We start from the raw sequence: 23745 nt of genomic DNA on the forward strand, positions 1-23745 counted from the left end.
ATTTTAAAATAATTATGATTAATTATCTAAAGAAAATGTAAGAAAACATGATAAAATTAATAAAAATAGGCATTACTTCTGTAGAGAATTAGAATATACATAAATATGTAAAATAAAAATTCTAAGGGATTCTATTGTTGTGGTGTATGGAAAATAGCATACCCAGTTGCTCTAAGGCATTCTCCCAGGTTAGTGTTTACTGGGGATGGGGATGTATCGAAGTTCCCACAGGAGTAGAACACAAACAAGCCAGTTATCAGGTGAAATACAGAAACAGGGTGTAATGGCTTATGTCTAAATGCCTCCCCCCAAACTCCATACAGTAATAAGCAGGGCTTTATGGAGCTGGCCCGATATAGAGGGGGTAATGCTGAGATGAAGGATATGATGCTGGGATTACTTCATGGCATGATGCTAGGATAGAGTACCTTCTCTAAGGCAGGGTACCCTGAATAGAATATGAGGGACAGAAAGAGGGTCACTGCTTCTCACTTGCTGTTTCACTGCTTTGCCATCTTCTGCCTGCCATGAACTGTTTCTCCTCTGTACTTTCTCTCTCTCATGCCACCATGCCTTGGAACCAGCCAACTATGGAGTGAAACCTATGCAAACTGTGAGCTGGAGTAAGCTTTTCCTCCTTTAGCTTGTGGATGTCAGGTATTTTGTCTCAGCAATGAAAATAGTAACCAAGACGTAGGGGAAACTAGAATAAGAATGGAGCCCTTTACCCTATCCCAGAACTTCCCAGGGCACAGGTCTAGAAGCTGTCCCATTTTGTAAGACAACTGAAATACTGCAGGGGCAGTAAAAAGAATCAAGGTATGTGGTATACATATACCAGCTCTCCATGATTAACATCACCATTCTGTTCTGCGAGCATGCACTAACAAATTTTTTAAAAATTTGAAAAACGTAAAATAAAACATGATCCCCCAAAAGAAAGAAAGACAGGAAGACTCTAGGAGTAAATATCTCTTAGGTGAGCAGTTTAGTGTGCACCCTGGCCACCATCAGCTGCAGTGCAGGCCGACCCCAGAGGCAGTCCTGCTGGGATGCATGGATCTGGAGACTGAGACATTTTCACAACAGAGGGTACCTTTGACATCAGCACTTCAGGAACTGTGAGCCAGAGGGATCTCATAAGGGGCAGTGGTTGAAAACACGCCCATCAGAGTAACAGCAGGTTTCTCAACACGAACCCTAAAAGCCAGGAGAGGAGAGATGTAAGTGAAGTTTTTCAAGTATTAAACAAAAATAATCACCAATTAAATTACTGTATCCTATAAAATTATCCTTCAAAATTGATGGATAAATGAAAAAAATTATAATAAAGAAATTCATGGCTGTTAAACCAGCATTACAGAAAATAGACAAGGGATTCCCTAAGACAGTGATGACCAGATAACCTAGCAGCCTGAAGAAAAGGAGACACCTCATTGGGAGAGCAGGTAGGCAATAGAAAAGTAAGCAATTAAGCAATAGAAAAATATTATAATTACAGGAATTAGTAAATTTCTTTCAATAATTCAGCATAAATGGCCTTATTCTTTAATTGACACATTTGAACAAAAATTCCATGCTTCCTGCAAGAGACAAACCTTACTCACAAGAGCAGACTGAAAGTGAAAAGAAGGGCCAGAGAGATAGCTCAGTGGTCTAAGTGCCCACCTGGCAAGTGCAAGGACCTGGCGTCAATCCCTGGCACCTGCATGCCATGCTGCCATACTGCTCACTGAAACTGGGCCTGGTGGCACATGCCTGTAATCCCAATGCTGGGGAGGCTGAGACAGGAGGATCAGTATGATTCCAAGCTGCATAGTAAGACCCTGCACCAAATAAATAAATAAATAAATAAATAAATAAATAAATTTTTAAAATGTAAGCCATCTGAGAACAGGCACACACATTTAAAAATAAAAGTGAAAAGGATACCAAATGATAGTTAATTCATCCAAAGGATCATATATCTGACTGTAACAAGCATAAATGGCAGTTCTAATTTCTGATAAAGTTGACTTCAAGCCAAAACAGGTTAAAATAAACAAAGAATGACAGTAAGTATTGGGAAAAATAGCAATTTACTAAAAGAGATAATGATTGTAAATATGTATGCTCCTCTTGTGAATACAATTCCTTAAACTATAAAACCACTTGATATAAGTGAGAGGTAGATATGAATTCAGTCATACTGAGAGACTTTAATACTCCTCATTCATATACGTTAGCCAGGTAAAAAATGAAGAGAGAAATCAGAGTTAAATCATGGTATAGAACAAATGGTCTCAGCAGATATGCCCAGTGTGGTTTCATAATAGCATATTCCCAGCAACCCATGGCACTTTCTCTAAAGTAGTCTGTATTTTTAAGCCATAAAGCTTAGCTCAAGAAGTGGAAAAGCTGCCTGGCAATGGTAAGGTCCTGAGTTTGATTGCCCATACAAAAAAAAAGTGGAAAAGAATTGAAAAAACTTCTTGTGTTCTACCAGATTATAATGGAATAAAAGTAGAGATCAAAGGCAAAAAGAACAACAGAAATGATGCAAACACATGGAGATTCAATAAGATACTCTTGAACAATCATTACATATTATAAGAAACCGTGAAAGAAACTTAAACATACCTAGATTCAAGCACTAAAAATACAACATATCAGAGGCTGTGGGAAACAATATGAATGTACTATTATGTGTCACAAGCATACAATAATAAAAACCTCTCTTTTTAAGTTTTAAAATATTCTATAAATGCCAAATATAACACCTAAGAGTCCAGTCCATTGGGTGGGTTTTAATAGCATGTTGGTTACAAAAGAAAACAGTTTTAATGTCTTGACAGGCTAATGGAAAGTACTCAAACAGAACCACACACATCAAAAATAGTAAAAGTAGAATGAGCTAAATCTCATAAGAGAGATGTAGAACATGGCAAGATTTATTGAGTAAGAAAATTAAAGATCCAGACGAGGAAATTAGAAATATAAAATCAACATTGAATAATTAACACCCAAAAATTTACCAAGTCTGATGAAAAACATCAACCTATATTTCTGAGAAGTTCAATAAACCCGAGATGGGTAAACACAAAGCCACGCATCAGCACAAAATAGTTACCGAAAATAATCGTTAGATAGGGGCCAGGGAGATGGCTCAGTGGAATAAGCGCTTCCCTGGCAAGTGCAAGGGCCTGTGTTCAATCCCTGGTTCTGCCAAAAAAGGAAGAAAGAAAGAAAGAAAGAAAGAAAGAAAGAAAGAAAGAAAGAAAGAAAGAAAGAAAGAAAGAAAGGAAGAAAATAAGTGTTATCCAGAAAGGAGTTCTGTGAACAGACAGACAGGGAGATGGGGAGACTTCATTCGCTAAGTGATCGCAAGCAAAGATGGCTTTCCTAAGCAGCTCTGCAGTGTGTGGTTCTGGGTGTTATCTCTGGAAGCTCTGTGCTTGCTCCGCTGGCCTCTCCCAAGATTTGGTGAGCTATCTAAAATCCTGTGATTGATGCTGTCTGTTTAAAGTAGGAAGGGTGGATTCTGCTGCATGCAAATAAAAGGCCTCCCACAGACAATGTTTGGCTCTTAGTGTGCTACTCTAATTGGCCTGGCTGCTGAGTGCAGGTTAAAAATGCAGAGGGTCTAGAAGCAATGAGTCATCCCTCTCTTAGGCTAGGATCAAATTGCCTTCGAGACACACAGGTCTTGTATCAGATCACCTCTGAGGTGGAAAGACCACAAAAAGCTTATCCACCAGCCACATGTCCTAAGTAGCCATATTCGAGTGGTGAATGCTTTCTGAACCTTGCAATCTATCCACATCTGTAGCTACCTTTTATCTCAAGCAATGCTTCCTTGGTAATGGCAGGGATAGCAGATTGCTTCTGGGGCATTGGTGATCACCCTGTAACATGCTTCCTTGATCAGAGAAGAAAAACAAAAAGTCCTAATTGGAGAACTTGGATGTCTAGTACTCACAGGAAAGGGCAAAGATTCAGTAGCTTTTGTCAATTTAAGACAATTCTTTGAGTGGGTTAATGTGGTCAGCTGTGAGGACCACCAGCGTGATCTACGTGAGCAATGAATTCTTTCAGCCTCTGCAGTTAGAGACATTCACAGAGAAATCCTCTGTGGTTAAGCATGAATATAGCACTGGCAGAAGCAAGAGCGCTCTGAGGAACCATAGCCATCAGTTCTAGAATGGTTTTGGTCACAGCAGCAGATGGCATTTCCCTGCTACTGTTATATTGTGCTATCTATGGTTCTTGGCAGGTAGCTAATTAAAATTCCACAGGGCTTGGGGACTTGATGAATCTACATATTAGTTCCAAGTAAAATATTCCAAGTAGCCCTTTTTTTTAAAATGTTTTAGTTTTTAAGGCATATTTTCTGCACTGAAGTCTATTTTATGAAGTTTAAAAGGCTATACTTTTTAATGTGCTTTATAATTACAGACTTATATTTCAGTGGCAAGTCATAATAACTTTGCATGAGATAGTTTGCAAGTGAAGATACTTGTTCTGGAATATAAATGTTTACATTTTATGGTGACTTTATGTAATAAAAGATATCAGGCCACCCCGACCTCAAGTATTCAGTGAAATAAGAGAGGACATCACAACTTGGAGTTGAAAAGCCAATGATATTTAAAATATCTGTTAAAAAAAACCCAACCCATGGCTATTAATAAAATTCTAAATGTGTCTGCTGAAACAGAATAGGAAATTCAAAACTAAATCTATGCATATAATGTCAGGTTTCAGTAAAGATACAAAGTTAATTGAACAGGAAAAGGAAGTATTATGTCTAGATTCTTTTTTTGTGTGTGTGTGTGCGGAACTAGGGATTGAACTCAGGCCCTTGCGCTTGCCAGGGAAGCGCTTATTCTACTGAGCCATCTCCCCAGCCCCCAAAAAGAAGTATTATGAAAAAATGGTGTGAACCACTGAGTACCCAGGCCAATAATAAAAGAACCTCAACATGCATCTTGTCATTTACAGAAGTTAGTACAAAGTGGATCAAAGATCTACATGTAAAATTGAAGACTGTAATACACAGAAGAAAACAAGATAGCACAAAGTCTTTATGACTTTGTATTGAGCAAGGATTTCTTGGGCATGACACCAAACAGACTATCTTTAAAAGAAAATAAAAAGATAAATTGAGCATTCTCAAAAGGAATTAAAGACACTGATAGGACAATAAAAACACAAAATACACACTGGATAACACATTTGCACATACACACCTAATGAAAAAATCTTATCCAAAATTTATAAAGCATTCTGAAAACTTAATGATAAGAAAATAACCCAATTTTGCTTACTTACATAGATAAATCTCTTTCCCCCATTCCCTCTTTTTCCTTTCTTAATATCTCATACATTTCTTTCTTGTTCCAATTTTACATGCATATATCTGGTAATATGAATAACTGGTTGGAAGATAGCACTGTGTATTACAACAAATACCATGAAATTGATATTACTTTGTTAAGTGAAATTCTGTCACTTGCAACCTTTTCTGTTTTAATTCCAATTTGTACTGTCTTGCGCTCTCCCCCCCCCCCCCCCGCAGAACTGGGGATTGAACTCAGCCCCTTGCAGTTGCCAGGGAAGCACTTATTCCACTGCGCCATCTCCCCGGCTCCTAGTTTGTAGTCTTTTTTAAAAAAAAATAAAATGAACATATGGAAACATTATTAAAAAAAAAGAATATGGCCAAGTTTTAAGTAAAGGCCAAAATATTTGGCCGTATCCCCAGAGAAGACATGCAACAGAACATGGAGAGGTACGAGTATCATGCATTATTAGATAAATACAAATAAAACCACAATGAGATACCTATCATTGCATCTAGAATTTAAAAAAACCTGACCATGATAAATACTGACAGAGAAGCAAAACAATTGGAGATCTCATATAATGTCCATGAGAAATATAAGCTGATAGTGTCTAAATGTGTTTTGATAGTTCTTATGCTATTAAAAATATATTTACTGGAAGACCCAATACTATTATGGATTACTGGACTACTTTGGAATATTTTGCTGAGTTCACACACCCATAATATTTTTTTTCAAAGTTTTATTGATAAACAGATAGCAATGAGACAGTTTCAAATCAAATCGGAAGTACAGTTTCAACAAATAATACACTGCATATATTCTTCTTAGTGGTTAATTGCTGTACAGGATGCGGACTTGTGATCCTATTTACAAACACCATTAGAACAAATCATTCTATTCATTAAGAGGATGCAACTATATATCTATCCTAACCACTTTGAATACACAGATACAAAATGGACATTCATCGGTATACCCCATTTTTTCTAAGTTCCGTTATTGAATATTATAGGTGTGTAAACTCAGCAAAATATTCTAAAAGAGTCCAGTAGCCCATAATAGCATTGGATCTTCTGTTTAACTGACAATGTCAGAAATTATTGACCTGAGTCCCCCACAGTTCAACATAACATCATGGCTTTATTTCCTATATTTCGTCTTCATACTTTTCTATTGGATGGTTAAGACCAAGGTAAAGCAGGACCTGTGCAACAAGAGTTGTAGCTTTTTGGTCTGAGAAGGTCAGTGAAATGCCCTCAGGATTTATCCTGAGATCCTGTACCTCAGATTGTAGAACCTTTGTCAGTGCAGCCATGTGGATGACACACCCATAATATTTAAATGACAGAACTAAATACAAAAAAAGGGGATACAGATGAATGTCCATTTTGTATCTGTGTATTCAAAATGGTTAGGATAGATCTATAGCTACATTCTCTTAATTCAATGAATAGAGGGATTTGTTGTAATAGTGTTTGTAAATAGGATATCATGTCTGCATCTTGTACAACAAATAACCACTAGGAAGACAGTATGCAATGTGTTAATTATTGAAACTGTCCTACCAATTTGATTTGAAACTGTCTCATTGCTATTTGTTTCTCAAGAAAATTATGGAAAAAATATATTTACCACATTGACTACCTGTTATCGGTAGGCTTTTACTTAAAGTGCAAATTTGTAATGGACACAAAAATTCTATGTAGGCCTTTATAATAGTTTTATTTGTAATTGCTGAAACTGGAAATGATGCAAATGCCTTCCACTGGAGAAAAAAATCAGGAAATGCTGATACTTTCCTACAATGGAATATTACTCAGCAATAAAAATCGATACACTCTTGATACATCCCAAACATAAACAAATATCAAGTATGTTATACTAAATAGAAAAAGTCAAATGCAAAAGGTTATCCTACATGATGTAGTTTTTATGATCATCTTGCAAATAAAAAGGTATCTATAAAATCAACCAGTGATTTCCCAAGAGCCAGGGCATTGGTTCTCCAGCCAGCAGGAAGCAAGGGAAGGGAAACCCCTTAATACTCTCCTTCTCCAGTTTGTTTTCCAGAAGTTGTTCATTCTTTTCTCACTGGTTCCCCTAAACCAGAACTTACTTGTACCTGCCATGCCTACAAACATAGCACTGTAATCTATTTTAGCCGGCTACTGCCCAACTAAATTTAGTGGTCATTGCCAGAGTAGGAAGAAAGCAAATGAGGATAACTAGCAGACTCCATGGTTATACATTACCAGCAAGAAATTTGAGGGTGTCTCCTCCACTCTGCTGCTGTCTCAGGCACCCTTGCAGTGTCCTTGGCCTTCTAACTGTAAGGTCAAACACAGGGTCTATAAGGTACACAATTCTAACAAAGTAAAGAGGTCATAGTATTTTATTCAGGAAAAATTTAAGAGAAAAAAAGCATTTAGATAAGTGATAACACAGTCCTTCACTTCTCTTAATTCCCAACTACTCTTTCCTCCTTGAGTCCACCTCTATGCAGTTGGCGAGTCCTTGTGGAACAATTAAATGAAATTTGCTTTGTAACCTGATAGGTTAAAATGTCAATTTCCTGTTTTAATAAGTCAGAAATGGCAGGATATGAGCAAGTTCATAGGCACAGCCTAGATGCTCATAAATGCGTAGCTCCTGATACATTGTATAGAATGACGTATTCTCAGCACGGCTTTCTCTAGGTGTAGTATCTGCCCTCCCCATGGAGGGTGTTAGCTAAATGTATGGTGGCATGCTGATACTATTCTCCCTGAGTTTGTCTCCCCCACTGCATTTATTATAACTGATGTAAACATTAGTTGTATATGTATTGCTGGACTCTCTAAGCACATAAAGAGCCCATTTTTTTAATATAGTAAATTTTTTAAAAACATTTATTTATTTATTGTGTGTGTGTGTGTGTGTGTGTGTGTGTGACCAGCTCAGCCCAGCAGGGGGTGGGGCCGACTGGCATGTGGTGCTGGGGGATCGAACCGCGGTCCCTGTGCTTTGTCAAGCTTGTTCCAAGTAGGTGCTTTAGACCACTGAGCCATCTCGCCAGCCCCAAGAGTCCATTTTTAATTCATCTTTGTAACACAACTGCGTAATACCAATCTTAACCTACAATAGGAATTCAATAGACATCAACATTAACTTTATATACATTTTAATGTTACTTCAAATATTTGATTAAAAATATCGTAGGAGGAATCTTGTTAATCTCTTTATGTTCTCTGATAATCTCCTGGTGTTTCGAATTGTTCATATCTGGTTTTAATGTTGTTCATGGGTTAAAAAAAATTTGTGCTGTAAAATATATTCATTGCATTAACTTACTGAATTTGTTTGAGGCAAAAACTGTGGTTTTCTTAAAACCAGAGATAATTCTGTTTTCTATACATATTTTCCTCCAACTGAAACCCAGAGAGCTCTGTTTTTTGTAGTTTGCCCTTTTACCCTGCTATTGTTGGATTTGAGAAACTCTTGGTATGCATGAAGGGACAACATGGAACAAAGACTGGAGTACTGATTCCTTACTTTTAGTTCTAAAAGCATTGGACTTCTTTTTTTTGACAAAAGTGTTCCAAGGTCAGGGTTGACATATTGCAAATGAACATGTTGAGAATGTTTAAGTTTAAGGTATCATTTATTTTCATAGAATTCCATAGGCAATAATGGAGAAATTAAATATATTATTTAAGGAAAACTCTCTTTTAATATGTACACTGTCCAGGGACATTTTCACCTAGTGAAACACTGAGTACTCTGAACAGTGTCTCCTTGGCTGTTATTATCAGGCTGGGTCCAAATGAATTCACATTACAGCGCTTCACTGCAGAATACTTGAGAAAATCCCCATTTTGAAAATGTCTAAAATAATACCTATCCTGTTTCTTCAATATTGTCTCATTGTAGCAAATGTTTCTTTTGGTTATAGTGGCTTGCTGGAAGATCTTTTTTTGTGGGTGAGAGAGACAGACTAGTGAAGGGGTAAAGTTGAATAAAAAAATGAAAAAAATTTCTATCAGTGCTAGGGGCATTTAAAATAAAGATAATCAAGTTTCTAGGCATGAAAGAATCCTAAGAGACACATTAAAAGAGATTGTTCTGGGCTTTATGCCTATTTACTTTCACAAGAGATGGCATTTGTAAAAAAATATGCATTGAATGTCTAAAAGTGACACATGTTGCTGATTACTAATATGCTTAGTGATTATTACAAAAAATACTTTTGTTTATGAAAAATGTCATTCATTCAACAAGTAGTTTCTATGGAGCTATCTTGTACCAGGCACTGTGCTGAGCACTGGGCATTCAGAGATGAGCAGGACATCCTCACAGCTCTCGGATTCCAGCAGAACGGATATTCCTGGCAGATTCACCTTCCTGGGGTCTGCACTCTAGCTTTGACTTTACTCTCGCAGATTCAGGTATCATCCTCTCAGGGGCTCCCGGTGTGTACTATGACTGTCGTGCCACATTACCTGGGTTCTCAGGCCTCCTTCTGAAATCTGGGCAGAAACTTCAGTGATTCCATAACTCCTGTTCTTCATGCCTGTAAAAGGAACGGCATGTAGATGACGCCAAGTCCTCCCATCAGCTGTAGCAGTAACCAGGATTCCTTGGACCTTGGCTGTAGCAGGCTTCAAGTGCCTAGATGGTCATACTCAGATACATTTCCCTAGGCAGTCCTGAGTAGACCATTTTCAAAGCAAAGTTTTACTCAATCTTTTACCATATGTATCAAAGTATTAACTCCAGAATCAAGGCCCCAAATTAAGTAGGCAGATGGTATTTGTGAATCTAGGCTCCATGCCTTGTTGCTCTAGCACTAAGAGTCTACCTCTGCTTCTAGCCAAAGATTGTAGGGCAAAAGCAGTCTACAGGGTGCAGCCCTCTGAAGTCCACTTCTCCACCATCTTTCCAAAGCATTGTCCCACTCCCAGTTGGTGACTGTCCCAATAGTCACCTCTCGTTTGTTCACAAGTCGGGGTTTTGAGTAGCCACCTAAATTCCCAAAGGACATTTTCTCTTGTTATATTTTCTTAAAATTGAAGTAAAAATAATTAATTGTTGTCAATATATAACTTCATTTTATGCAAATGGAATCACCCTTCCTGTGCATTGATTCACTTGCATAACTGTCTGCAGTGACCATAGCAATATTCTTCAGTAATGATATTTTTTTTTTGCATTTGCAATATTAATTTGCAAACAGTAACTGGACTTAAGTTTGTAATTTGTCATAACAGTGTTATGCTAAGATGTTTGAAATGCAGTGAGATAGTGAGGTTAAGCTTGATAGCCTAAATCGTTTGATAATAACAATAAGCTTGTCTTCTGGATGGTTAACAACCTAAGTTTGCAGACCAAAATTAGAGAAAAAGGAGGGCTACAAGGAAAGCCAACATTTTGGCCCTAACCTTCTAAGGTCAATTAAGACTCAGGACATATGAGAACTTGTACTGTAACGTCATGTACCTCGGTAGTGTCCCTAATTTTCTGATCAAGAAGATAATGGGGCCAAAGAGTAAAGTGATCGATGACGTAGAGTGTGCCTAAGGAGAGTCACATGGGGAGAAGACACTCTCTCAGGCTTTCACAGAGAGCACATAGGCCAAGCATTGGCCGTGACTCATCCACATGGCTGACACTGACAAAGGTTCTACAATCTGAGGTACAGGATCTCAGGATAAATCCTGAGGGCATTTCACTGACCTTGTCAGACCAAAAAGCTCCAACTCTTGTTGCACAGGTCCTGCTTTACCTTGGTCTTAATCATCCAGTAGAAAAGTATGAAGATGAAATATAGGAAGTAAAGCCATGTTGTTATGTTGAGCTGTGGGGGACTCAGGTCAATAATTTCTGACATTGCCAGTTAAACAGAAGACCCAATGATATTATGGGCTTCTGTACTCTTTTAGAATATTTTGCTGAGTTTACACACCTATAATATTCAACAACGGAACTTAAAAAAAAATTGGGGTATAACTATGAATGTCCATTTTGTATCTGTGTATTCAAAGTGGTTGGGATAGATATATAGTTGCATTCTCTTAATGAATAGAATGATTTTTTCTAATGGTGTTTGTAAGTAGGATCACAAGTCTGCATCTTGTACAGCAATTAACCACTGAGAAGAATGTATGCAGTGTATTATTTGTTGAAACTGTACTTTCGATTTGATTTGAAACTGTCTCATTGCTATATGTTTATCAATAAAACTTTGAAAAGAAAAAAAACAGTGTTATGTATATGTAACAATTACCTATGATAATTGTTATTATCTAGTACAAACATATACAAATAAAATGAATTTTAAAAATTCTTAATATCTTGCAAGTTCTAAAAGGGGTTATTATTATTTTAAAATTGGCAATCTATTTTTTAGTTGTTCAGTAAAAGGCTTGATCTGAAATAACTCACCTGTTCTTAATTATTTCACCGGTTAGGTTTTTAAATTCAGTTAGGTTTTTAAAAATTAAGTCAATTTAAAAAATATTAATATCCACAGATTATTCTTGACTACAGTTTCCGGGAATACTCTGATGACTGAATTTTGTTAAATGCTGGTGGCGTGGATAGGAAAAAAGGTGCTGGTCAGAGTGATGTGGTTCATGTCTTATCCAAGCCACTTATGAGTTTGTTAACATTGAGCAAGTTACCTAACCTCTCCAAGCCTCTTGTGCAAAATAAACAGAGAAAACAAAAGATCTAACTCACTGTGTGGTTATTAAAACATATAGTCCCAGGCATTAGTGAATACTTCATAGGACTTAGTCATTATTTTCTCTATTGAGAGTCAAAAAGAAAAATAGTAATAGCATATTTAGCTCAATCAATGTTCTCCTTGATTATGACAAAACATAAGCCTAATTTGGAACATTCTCAGTATGTGTGGACTGAAAGTATCAGGAATGGTTACTATTATCTCAAGGAAATATAGGGTGATTTAAAGTAACTCCCCAAGTACAGTACTCTAGAAGACTTCCATGACACAGTCAAGCCTGCTGTGAATAGTCACTGAGGTTGTGTACCGCCCAACTTTATTACACACAAAAGGCATCACCCTTCGAGTTGTTCTGGGTATTTGCACACTTGCATTGCTACCTGCAGTGGTCAAGGGAATATTCTTCCATGTATACTTTATTGCATTTGCAATATTAATTTGCAAACCATAATTGAACTTAAGTTTCCTAACAATTTTTGCTTAGAGCTTTTCTTGAATTCTAGCTTCTGCCTTAGCACTAACTACCTATGTGAATAAAGACGAAACATTTAATAGTCCAAGTCCTCAGTTTCTTCATATGCCAAGGAAAAGAAAGGGACTAAATGATTTCCAGCCTAAAATTCTATAATTTGCAATTTTAATCTCTCATGGATTTCCAGCTCGGAGTGCATTTCTGATGCTAGCTGGCCAGTTTGTAATTTGTTTTTATTGTCTGGTAATTAGCATGAAACATCATACTTTTTCCATTTGTCATATTAACAAAGCATAAATATTCTAGAGCAAATGTGTGACATTTAAAATAATGGGGCTTAGTGGGACCTAAGAGGCCTTTCCATGCCCTGTTCCAGCGCCATGATTATCTACGTATAAATGACGGTTTTGGATCTCCTCCTAATTCACAACGTTTCAAACGGCTAAAGAAATGTCCTTATCAGTGATAATGGAAATGGCACTTTGTGTGTCTGAACGGAGGTGTCAGCTCACTTATATGACACTGCATGCCCACTTTAAAGTTGGCTGGGTGTAATGAGGCAGCTCTGAATGCAAACCCAGTGAATTTCTAGCGCCTCATACTGATCTGCTTAGACTCCTGAAAAGCTTAGGTCAAACAAGTAACGTATATCTAAATATCACCATTTTGCATAATAAGACTTTCATGTAAGTAAATCAGTTTCCTTTTTGTGGTGTGGGGAGAAATTAGTTACATATTTAAAAGGTGTAGTGTTCATTCTTTAATCTTAGTGAGTGGATGATCAGGCCGTGAACTTCCTTGGACACTAACCAATACTGTTGATAGTGTACATAGATAATCCTGTCTGGTATTTCTACTGTAGGAGGGGTCCTCATCACAATATATATTTTTTCAGAGTCATCACAACTACTTTAAATTTTCCCCGGAGATTTTTTAAATTTAAATTTTCTCCATCAAACATCTTTTACAAAATACATTGAACAAATATAACTGCAACTTTGACTTCCAGCTGTCATCAAAGGTCTCCAAAGAATATACTTTGATTATAAAATGAGATTGACAGGGATTTGAGAAAAAAAGGAGACTCCAAAAAGCCACAGAACTGTAAGGCCTCTTTGTTCCCACAAATTCACTAGTATAAATCCATAGAAGAGTGCTAATGTCAAAAGGTTACTTCTTTGAAAAAAGAAAAACCTAATTACTGCCTAGAAGCAAATGGCATGACTCTCACTTATGCATACAGATGCTCTGCATGGAAATTTGATATTGCCAGAAATGATGTAGCTCACTGGCCTTTTACTTAGGACTAGGATTTATTCTGCAGATTCTGTGCAACTGCATGTCCTAGAGTCTAGAGGATCACGTGCAGGGAGGGAGGAATAAAGGGAAGACTCTTTCCCAGTGGAAAATGAACATGTGACTTCCTTTCTGTCTTCCTTTTCCTTATTCCTTTCCCTCCAACATTTATGACAGCATGAGGCATGTTAGCCATGTTAGCCAACTGTCCATGAATCTGTGGCTAACCTACCCACTCTTTGATGTAATCTGTGTAAATCCATTGGAGTCTGTTGACCTGCTTCTTTATTGAAATTCTCTTATCCCTCACTTCTGGGACTCTTCACTGCTCCATTTCTTGTCTAGTCTGTTAACCCTCATCAGACTCACTTGGACCACAGTAGCATCTCCCATAGTGACTGTGCCTACATAGTAAATCAACTCCAGTGATTCTCCATCTGTGTGATCCAAAAACCATCTTCCAAACAAGCACCAGAATGTCCTCCGTGACACTACCCATCTGGCCATGGTAATTCCCTGATTAAAGCTTGTTGAACAGCTTCCCTGGTCCTTGGTAGTGGTTGTCAGCTCCCTCAACTCAATGCCTCATTTTGGAACTGCTCTTCTGTCACAGCTCATCCACTTTCCTTCTCTCTCTCTCTCTCTCTCTCTCTCTCTCTCTCTCTCGCTCTCTTTTTTTTGCTTTAAACAATTTATCTAACTGAAATAGATTTACATTTGTTTCTGAAGTGACTTCCATTTTTTTTACTTCCATTTATTTTGATATATCTTTTCCCCATGATGATTTACAGAATCTTCCAGTCAATATAAATATTTTATAAGTATTTGAATATTTGGTTATACACCTGCACAATACCTCAGCAATATCTTTCAGCAAGAAAAACACTGAAGAGTAAAGATTAGACACAATTACTAGGTACAGTCAAAATCTGCTGCAAATATTTCTGAGGTAAGAAGGCACCACATACCTGTTCAACTAAGAAAACCACCCTTACCACACAGAATGATTTTATTGTCATGTAGGACCTCGTACACTTAAGGTGCCAATTAGGTATTGAATGGCTGAGCAACACCCCCAGTTTATGCCATGAATTCATAGGGCATAGGTTCCAACAACTCAGGTTCCTTTCCATTGGTCCTCACAAAGTGTACTTCTCTGGGAGAGGCAGGCTGGCGCTTCAGTTGAACCCAGGTACCTTTCTCTTTGGCTTCCTTCTTTTTCTGATCATTTTCCTTGACACATTTCAGGAAGGTATCATGACTTTTTGAGTGTTTAATATGCTCAATATGCACATTAATCCTCTTGGCAAGTATCTTGCCCTTAACTTGTTTGTTTATAACAATGCCAACAGCGTGCTGGGTAATGTTGTAGACTCTTCCCATTTTGCCATGGTAACATTTGTGAGGCATTCCTTTTTTTTTTTTTTTTTCCTTTTTTTGAGACATTCCTTTTTGCACAGTACCCATTCCCTTGATGTCTACAATACTACCCTTTTTTGTAGATTTACATGTATGTGGCCAAAGGAACAACCCCATGTTTTCTAAAAGGCCTGGAAGACATGTACCAGGTACCCCACCTCTTGCCCTTTGTGTTAGTTATTTTGGCAAATTACTGGAAGATGGCGGTTCTGGCTGAAAGCCTCATCCACTTTCTCTAAACAAGACCCATAGAAAACACAGTTACACATGTAATGCGAAAGTAAAATCTACATAAAGTGAAATAAAGAGGAAAGAAGGATAAAATAGAATTATTTATTTAACTATTTGGGTATGACATCCATCATGGACACAGTATTCATATGCTTGTACTATGTGGAACCAGAGTGAAGGTGACAGCTGCCAATGGAGATGGTTCAGGGAGCTTTCGTTTACTATTGAAATCTGTGACCAGTGTTTCTTTCAGTGACATGATTTTCTAAAATGGAAAAATTCAGGAATATATTCTGTAACACCTTTTCTGTGTTTCAGTGTAAATATGAGTCACTAGAAAATCTTCAATTGCAACTTGGGTGGACAGTGAATGCCTGATTGTACTTCTAACCAGCTCATAGCCAGCATTCATGCTGCTGACCAACAAACCATAGATTGAGTAGCAGGAGTATAGAGTAGTGGACTTTACTTATATCAGAGGCTAATGGCATCTAGTGACATTCCAGTAATGTCTTGAAGTCCTTGCAAGGCTTGGTGACATTTAGCTTCTTACAGGAAGTTATCTGCATGTTGGAGGAACTGCTCTTCTGAAACAGAACGAGGGAGCAGCTCTGGACTCTGAATCCAGAGTCAGGAAGCTATGGAGTAAAGACTGCACCCTCTCTGAGGAGCTACTGACTGAGGCTGAAGTCCTCTTCAAGGGGCTCATACTACTTTTCCAAAAAGCACAGTATTTTCAGGGATACACTGAAGCCAGGCATATGCTACCATACCTACACTGAGCCTATGATCTCATCTCATGTATGTCTTCAGGAGCCTGAGGTAATGAGACACAAGCAAGGCAATGACAGATTCCTTCCATTAGAAGCACTGACTCTGTTCTTTGTCCCTGCATAATGGACCCAGAATCACAGCAATGGAGTGAGTAGAGGTCTGGCCAGCGCCTCTGGATTATGATAGCTTTGTAAGAAGAGAGATGGCATTCAGGAGGAACTCTTGTGAGCAGCTGCAGATTTATGAATGCAACATAGAAATGTCAGATTCTCCTCTAACATCTGCCAAGGAAAAGGCAAATGCCTACTGGACTGATACTTGTTAGTAGATTCCTTGTTAAACCCTAGAAATATCTTGGCAGCATTTGGCAACTTCTTGGTTTGCTTCTTTGGAGGAGACAAGCATGATGAGAAAATGAAATTGTAGACAAATTCCAGTGTGTCACAGGATGAAGTCTCTGGACATTGTGGCATTATTGTTACTTACTACCAGTCACCACCAAGTACCTTCTTCACAGTTGCTCCAAACCTACCATATCTGTGATAGCCTTAATGTACACTTGTAACTCACCTTCAGCCAGAAGTAGTGGTACACACCTGTAGTACCAGAACTCAGAGAGACAGAGGCAGGAAGATCACTGTGAGTTCAAGACCAGCTTGGAATACATAGTGAGACCCTGTCACAAAACAACTCGCTTTCATTGCCTTAGAATTTGATACCTCCTATGTCAGGCCCATATAACTGCTACAAAAATTTCCCTTCCAGTCTTTATAAAATGCTCACCTAGAATAATTCATAGCATAGAAAATTCATGTTTTTTAATACTTTTTGCATAGCCAATTATTTACCACTCACATTCTCTAGTCCCCTCCAAAGTTATGATCTCCATTACACATACACATGTGTGTACACACACAAGTGCATGTACACAAACCCACTTTTTCTGACTCTAAGGCTTAGATTTCTTTCTTAAATTGATAAATAATAATTGTTATCTTTTGACATATGTACGCACTGTGGAATGAAGAAATTAAGTTAATTAACATATCCATCACCTTATCCAATTAAAATAAACCTTGAACTTCTGAAATGGTTTTTTAAGACTAAAGAGATACATCTGAATATTATTGTTTCATCCTTTCCCTGTGAATGAGCAGGAATAGAGATTCACATACGTGAGCTTAGCTATTTTTTAACCTTGTTCTTCTTCAACCTAGCTTTTCTTGAACCTTGACTGGATACTCTGGGAACATAGATTCCTCCTATCTGGCTTTCATTCACCTGTCCCGTCCTTGGCAATAAACTGCTGCATGATGACCCTAGCACAGCACCGTGTATCCTGTTCTGGAGTAGAAAGGTTCTGTAGCTTTGTGCGGAGTCTGAGTTTACCCTGCCTGGGAGAGACTTGTACACCTGATATAAAGTTCAGACATTATAGTTTCCTCTTATATCCATGCCAAAGATAAGAATTACCAAAGGCATGGCAGTGCTTGTACTTTTTTAAAACTTTCATTCAGTGATAATTTATTTAATTCATACAAGGACTCTACTTCTATACTTTACCTTTCATTGAAAGGCTTGAGGCAGTACATTGAGCTCCATAGGGACAGTGCTGGGGCAAGTGCCAGCCAAACAGACACTGCGCAAGGAATTGTCAGACTAGGGAAGAAATGGAAGTTTACATGAAGACAGCAGTTTTAGTAGTAGATAATAGTCCAGGTACAGTATGCAGGATGCAGTAACAGGACACGAAGGAAAGGGAGAGAAGAAGGCCTAGGGTGGCTCTTGGCTTGGGACCCTGGTGACAGGAGGCCTTCAACCTAGACAGGAAATATAGCCCAGTGAGTTGAGCTACAAGGAAAGAAACTAAAAGGAATCCTTGGAAACACCAGAAGGTGCGTAAAGGAGGTTGGTCCAGCTGCCCTGTGAAGACTCATGATTGGGGTTCATTTTGGCACATTAAATCTACTTTAGAGTAGTTATATTAGAGACATTTATTTCATAGAATGTGCCTTAACTTATATCCTAATGATTACTATCCAAGGGTAAGAGCTTCTTCCTACATGATTGATGGCATGTGTGTGACAGAGGAATCACAAACGTGAGAAAGCTAGAGTGCTGTAACTCACTGAGGTATACAAAAGATGAAGTAACTTTAGGTGCTCCAGAAGTCTTAGACAGCTGCACATAATGATGTCTAGAAGCACTGGTCAAATGAAATAATTAGCCTGACAGCATCACTGTGACAAAAGGCATCTTTTTTTCTAGCTGGGAGAAACTATCAGTAACCAGGAAGCAGGCAATAGAGTGCAGACTTAGAAGACAAAAATTCAAATTTTCAAATCTCTCAGCACAAGTGGCAATTAGATTCATTATCATGCTTTATATGTTTTATTTAATGTGATTTTATGGACTAGGACAGAGTTGTCTCCTCAGCTGAAGAGTGCAGGATTTTATGTGAGGGTATAGGTATTCCTTGGAGACACACGTGGAGTGTGTCATTAGAGAGAACTGGGGAAGGAGGAGCAATGTATAAGTGAGCTTCAGCAGGGTTGCCATTTGGAAGTAAAGCTGGCTGAATCTCCAACATGAAACAAATAGATTCAAATAATGTGTATTGTTCCAGTGTTTGTCTGCTCAGAACACTCATTTCACAGGTCTGCCGACTTCATGGAAGAGATTATGATATCCCATTTCTAGGAACATATTTAATTCCTGACTTTCTCTTAGTGTCTTTTTGGGAAAAGTTCAAGATAATGGAATTTGTCATCTTGTGACCATTTGGGGAATAGATGTGCATGCCTTCCATTAGCATCTCAGGGGGGCTCCTGTGCAGGAGGTATAAATGTGCCTTCCCCTCTCACTTGCTTCTTTTTTTCTAGTACATTATTTTGTTTTTCTAGAGAAACACATTCAGGCAGCGCACATATCAACACATACTACATCTAGTTTGAAATATTTATTGCTGAATAATAAGTGAAGAAGGGAGCTATACTGGTAGTAATGGAAATCACTTGCTTTTGTGGCTTTTCCTAGATAATCTGACTTCAGTTTGGCCTCCTGCATAGGTGAGATGTAATGAGTTTTTCATGTAAAGAGATTAGAACTGCTGCCAAATTCCTTAAGCTATCTGTTGATTTTGTTCTTATGAAGGGAAAATGGAGTTAAGGGGTGGGAAATTTCACATTGCAGTCTTCCTATTTGTGTTCTATAAGTTAGAAATCCATAAGCTGTAATCACTTTTATCACGCTCTATAATCTCCTCCTCTAATTTTCATTCTCAGCAGTGGTCTCCATTTCATCGCTACAGAATGGTTTTATTCTCATTAAAAAAAAGTGTTCCAGTCATTACTGATGTGTGAGTAGCTCTCTTGAGGGTTCATTAAAATAATAACTGTAAGGGAAATATCAGAACTGGGGAAGGTATGGTTATGCTAACACAAACTTGGGGCTTAAGGCTAGTTTACTTATTCACACTGTATAACATATGTTTCTTGCCTTCTCCCTGTGGAGATTATAATTCCCTAATTATAGGAAAGGATTTTAGATAACTCTTTTTTTTTTTTCTTGACAATCCATTTCTTCTGCATTAATCAGATAAATGCCTTGTTAGGTAAATGTGCTAGGAATTTTTTTAAATAGTAGCCCAAAATATTAAAGTGCAGAATCAAAACGTAAATGGTTTCTGAGATTGGATGAATTTATGGAAAAATGCCTGATATTGAAATTAAGCTTAGGGCTCATCTTTCTTTAAGATTTGCTACAGTTATCTCATCTTTCCTGAAGGATGTTTGTGAGATCAGAGATACTTAGAAGCATTCATTTTATGGAATACTTTCTTTGAGTTGGTCATAAAGTTTATAGATTACAAAAATTACTTCCTAAGAATACAGTGAGAATATAATGTAGTTGTGAAATGAAATATGAATGTGAAGTTGTTGGTAAACAACTTTTTAATATAAGATAATGAAGTACTGAATACGCTTGATGTACCATTAATAAGCATTGTTGTGTAGCAAATACTGTGATAATTTTTGGTGGGAAATTTAAAGGAGCATAGATCCATGTCCTCTGTCCACTGGGATCCTTGGGGTACATTTCAGAACCAACCTATAGCAGAGACCATCAGGAAGGATGGATAGATGATAGAATTCCATATACTAAAGGTTTGCTCCTCATCTTGGTGCTGTTGAAAGTTAGTAGTAACTTTTAAGAAGTGGGATCTAGTTGAACTCTTTTGATCATGGGGGCTTTCTCTTGGAAAAGATTGCTCTCTCTTTCTGCTCCAGGAAGCAATGAAGTCAGCAGATCGCTCTAGAATATGCTCCCTGCCATAAGGTATTGCTTTACCATGGCCCCAAAGCAATAAGGCCAAGCAACCATGTACTGAAACCTCTGCAACTGAGCCAAAATAAACCTTTCCTCCTTATAAGCTGTTTGATTATCTCAAATATTTTTTTACACTGACAGAAAGCTAATATACAGAAGGATTTTTTTTTCTCCAAATGCCTTCTGGGCAGGTTTGGCTGGCTTGAGTTGTGGGGATCGAACCACAGCAACCTGAGCTTGACTGCTTTGTTGAAGCAGCCACTTAAAGAACCGAGCTAAGGGGCAGGACCCCCCGAAAGCTAATATAACCTCCATTCATAGAGTGTATATTCTACATATTGTTAACATTTTCTCAACTTTTTTCTTTTTTACAGTCCAAATTATCCTTCTTCCTTACAAGCTGTTCAAAGATGAATTTCTGTCCCACCAGCTGTGTGAAAGCTAAGTTAAATGATTTTAGCCAACTTTGTTGAGGGTGTTGATAGGCAAAGGGAGTAAGGGAATAGTTGGAAAGAAATGTGTCCCTGTAGTTCAGAGATTAGGCATGTAGATAACTGCTAATCTTAGTTTCAGACACTTGCTGCATCTACCCAAGAAAGCCACACTGTTCCAAGATTGGAGTCAGCACAGTGAATAAAAGAAGTTCCTTTTACCTCCATGAAGCTTATAGTCTAGTGACAAACACAGATGGGAAAAAAATCAACCAACTAATAATGTAATTTACCTTAGTGGTGAGCAAAATGAAAGTAAAATGCAAAGTAAGAGTGATTGTGAGAGGGGCTGGGGAGATGGCTCAGTGGAATAAGCGCTTCTCTGGCAAGTGCAAGGGCCTGAGTTCAATCCCCAGTTCTGAAAAAAAAAAGAATGATTGTGAGGTTCTATTTTGGACATTATGCATGGACACTGGACAGAAATGTGGTAGTCCACTATTAGGAGAAGCCATCAGGAAGGGGCAATGAATGACCTTGAAGGACCAGCAACAGAATGAAGAGCTTTCCAGGTAAAGGCCAGGGATGGAAATAACTAAAGGTGTGGGAATGACAAAGGAAGGAAGAGACAGAGAAAGAGGGAGTGGTTTACCTGTTTGTTCTGTAAAATAATAGAAAATAAAGTTGTGTGTGTGTGTGTGTGTGTGTGTTTGTGTTATGTCTAAATATGCCTTCAGACATAGAGCCTTCTTTTGAGCAAGATGATGTTTTAATAAATAAATAATTGTAAAGACACCTTAAATGGTGGCCAAAATGTCACTGCTATTAGAGTTTTGAATGGGAAGTGCAAAAAATGTGTGAATATTAATCCAATAAAGAGATGTGTACAAAATAGAGTGAACTAAAATGACACAAAATAAGGAAAATGAGCTAGAAAGTAACTGTGATGATCCAGAAGCTTAAATTGTGGCACTTTTACTTGCTTCCCTTGTTTATTCATTCATTCAAACATATCTATTGAGCATCTATAATGTGCTAGGTTTTAGGTAAAGCATTAGAGATAGAAGGGTTGGGGCTGGTGAGATGGCTCAGTGGTCTAAAGCACCTACTTAGAACAAGTTCAGCAAAGCACAGGGACCGCGGTTCAATCCCCCAGCACCACATGCCAGCCAGCCCCGCCCCTGGTGGGGCTGAGCTGGCCACACACACACACACACACACACACATAAATAAAAAAATAAAAATTAAAAAAAAGAGATAGAAGGGTTAGCCAATCTGATACAGTAGATTATCTTTAAAGAGATCAGTCTAGTTGGGAAACAATCATTGGTCAAATAATTCTATGACCAAATGTCTAATTTCAAAGTATGATAAGTACCTAGAAGAAAAAGCAACAAGATCCTATGTAGGCACTTAATTTAGGAGCTTTACCTAATGCAGTGGCAGGTAAGGTTTCCTTGACAGACGTTGGAGATGAAATTTGGGGCTGTTGATTAGAAAAATGGGATGAGGAAGGCAAGGAGAAGGAAGTAACCATTTCAAGCAAAAAAGATGACATAAACATGTCCACCTGGCTAGAAGAGATGTGGTCTGCTCAGAGGTGCATAAAGTATGGAGCACACTTGGAGCACAGAGGAAGAGTTAGTGAAGGGTGTGAGCTTAGGAGCTGGGGCTGCAGACTTGGGCTGTGCTGTACCCTGTGAGCTCCGTGGTCTATAGCTGAGAGATTAGAAACCACTCCAAGAACCATGGAAACCATTGAAAAATGTCAGACAAGGAGAAGAGAGTATGGACAGGGAATGAGACATGATCAAATGTGTTTTGTGTTTTGAAAATAATCACTCTGGCTTCAGTAGACACAAAAATGGATATCTGGAGCTTCTTAGAGGATTAGGCTGGTGACTGCAGAGATAAAGAGAAGTGCATGGCTCCAAGACAGTGATGGCGAACCTTTTAGAGGTTTCAATGACATGAGCAGCCTTCTGGGGCACACATGCCACAGGTTCATCACCCCTGGTCTAAGAGACAGTCAGCAGGTGTATGCAACAGGGCTTGGGTATACAGAATGTCAGAGACATGCAGGGCTTGGGTGGGTCGTGAGCTTCTAGCTTGCACAGATGGATGCTGTTTGTATGGCAGTCCTGTAAAGGGTGCTGCATTACTGTATTTTACAGTAATGCAAAGTTCTAATTTGCTAGGCAGTGGGCCCCACAGATCTCTATCACAGAGGTAGGACTCTTACTGGCTTATGATTTCAAAAGCGGGGTTCTTGCATCTGTACTGTACTCCTGAGTTCATTATAGAAGGAAAAAGGGTTATCCTCAGTGTTGGCCACATAATGGATTTGGTCTTTAGGTTATAGAGCTATGGAAGCTTCAGCATTGGGAAGATCATAGAGAGATTCTTGGAATAGTTTTTGAACTTCCTTGGCTGAGACCTGCAGTGAGAAATTCATCTTACCTCATGATGACCACACCGGCATGCACATGCATGCGCACACACACAAGGCAACAAACTTGCTTGACATAATTGCTATATTGACATGAGTTGCTCTGTTATTTTTTTGTTCTCTTATTAAAAAAAAAACAAAAACCTTGCTTTTTGTAATCTGTTAAGTCGTTTGAAGGCTGGTGAGACAGCTCAGCAGACTAAAGCACCTGCTTAGGCAAGCTTAGGTCAGTGCAGGGACCACAGTCCAATCCCCAGCACCACAGGCCATGGCCACCATACCGCCAAGGAGGAAGA

At 38.3% G+C, this 23745-nt stretch overlaps 1 protein-coding gene across 1 annotated transcript in view; it reads left to right on the forward strand.

Moving 5' to 3' along the window:
* Ccdc148 (coiled-coil domain containing 148) overlaps window positions 1-23745 on the forward strand; it is a 356635-nt gene that overhangs the window by 231209 nt on the left and 101681 nt on the right. The window lies entirely within an intron of this gene.

The sequence above is a fragment of the Octodon degus genome, unplaced genomic scaffold (assembly GCF_000260255.1).
Source record: "Octodon degus isolate 3935 unplaced genomic scaffold, OctDeg1.0 scaffold00032, whole genome shotgun sequence".
NCBI classification, from domain to species: domain Eukaryota; kingdom Metazoa; phylum Chordata; class Mammalia; order Rodentia; family Octodontidae; genus Octodon; species Octodon degus.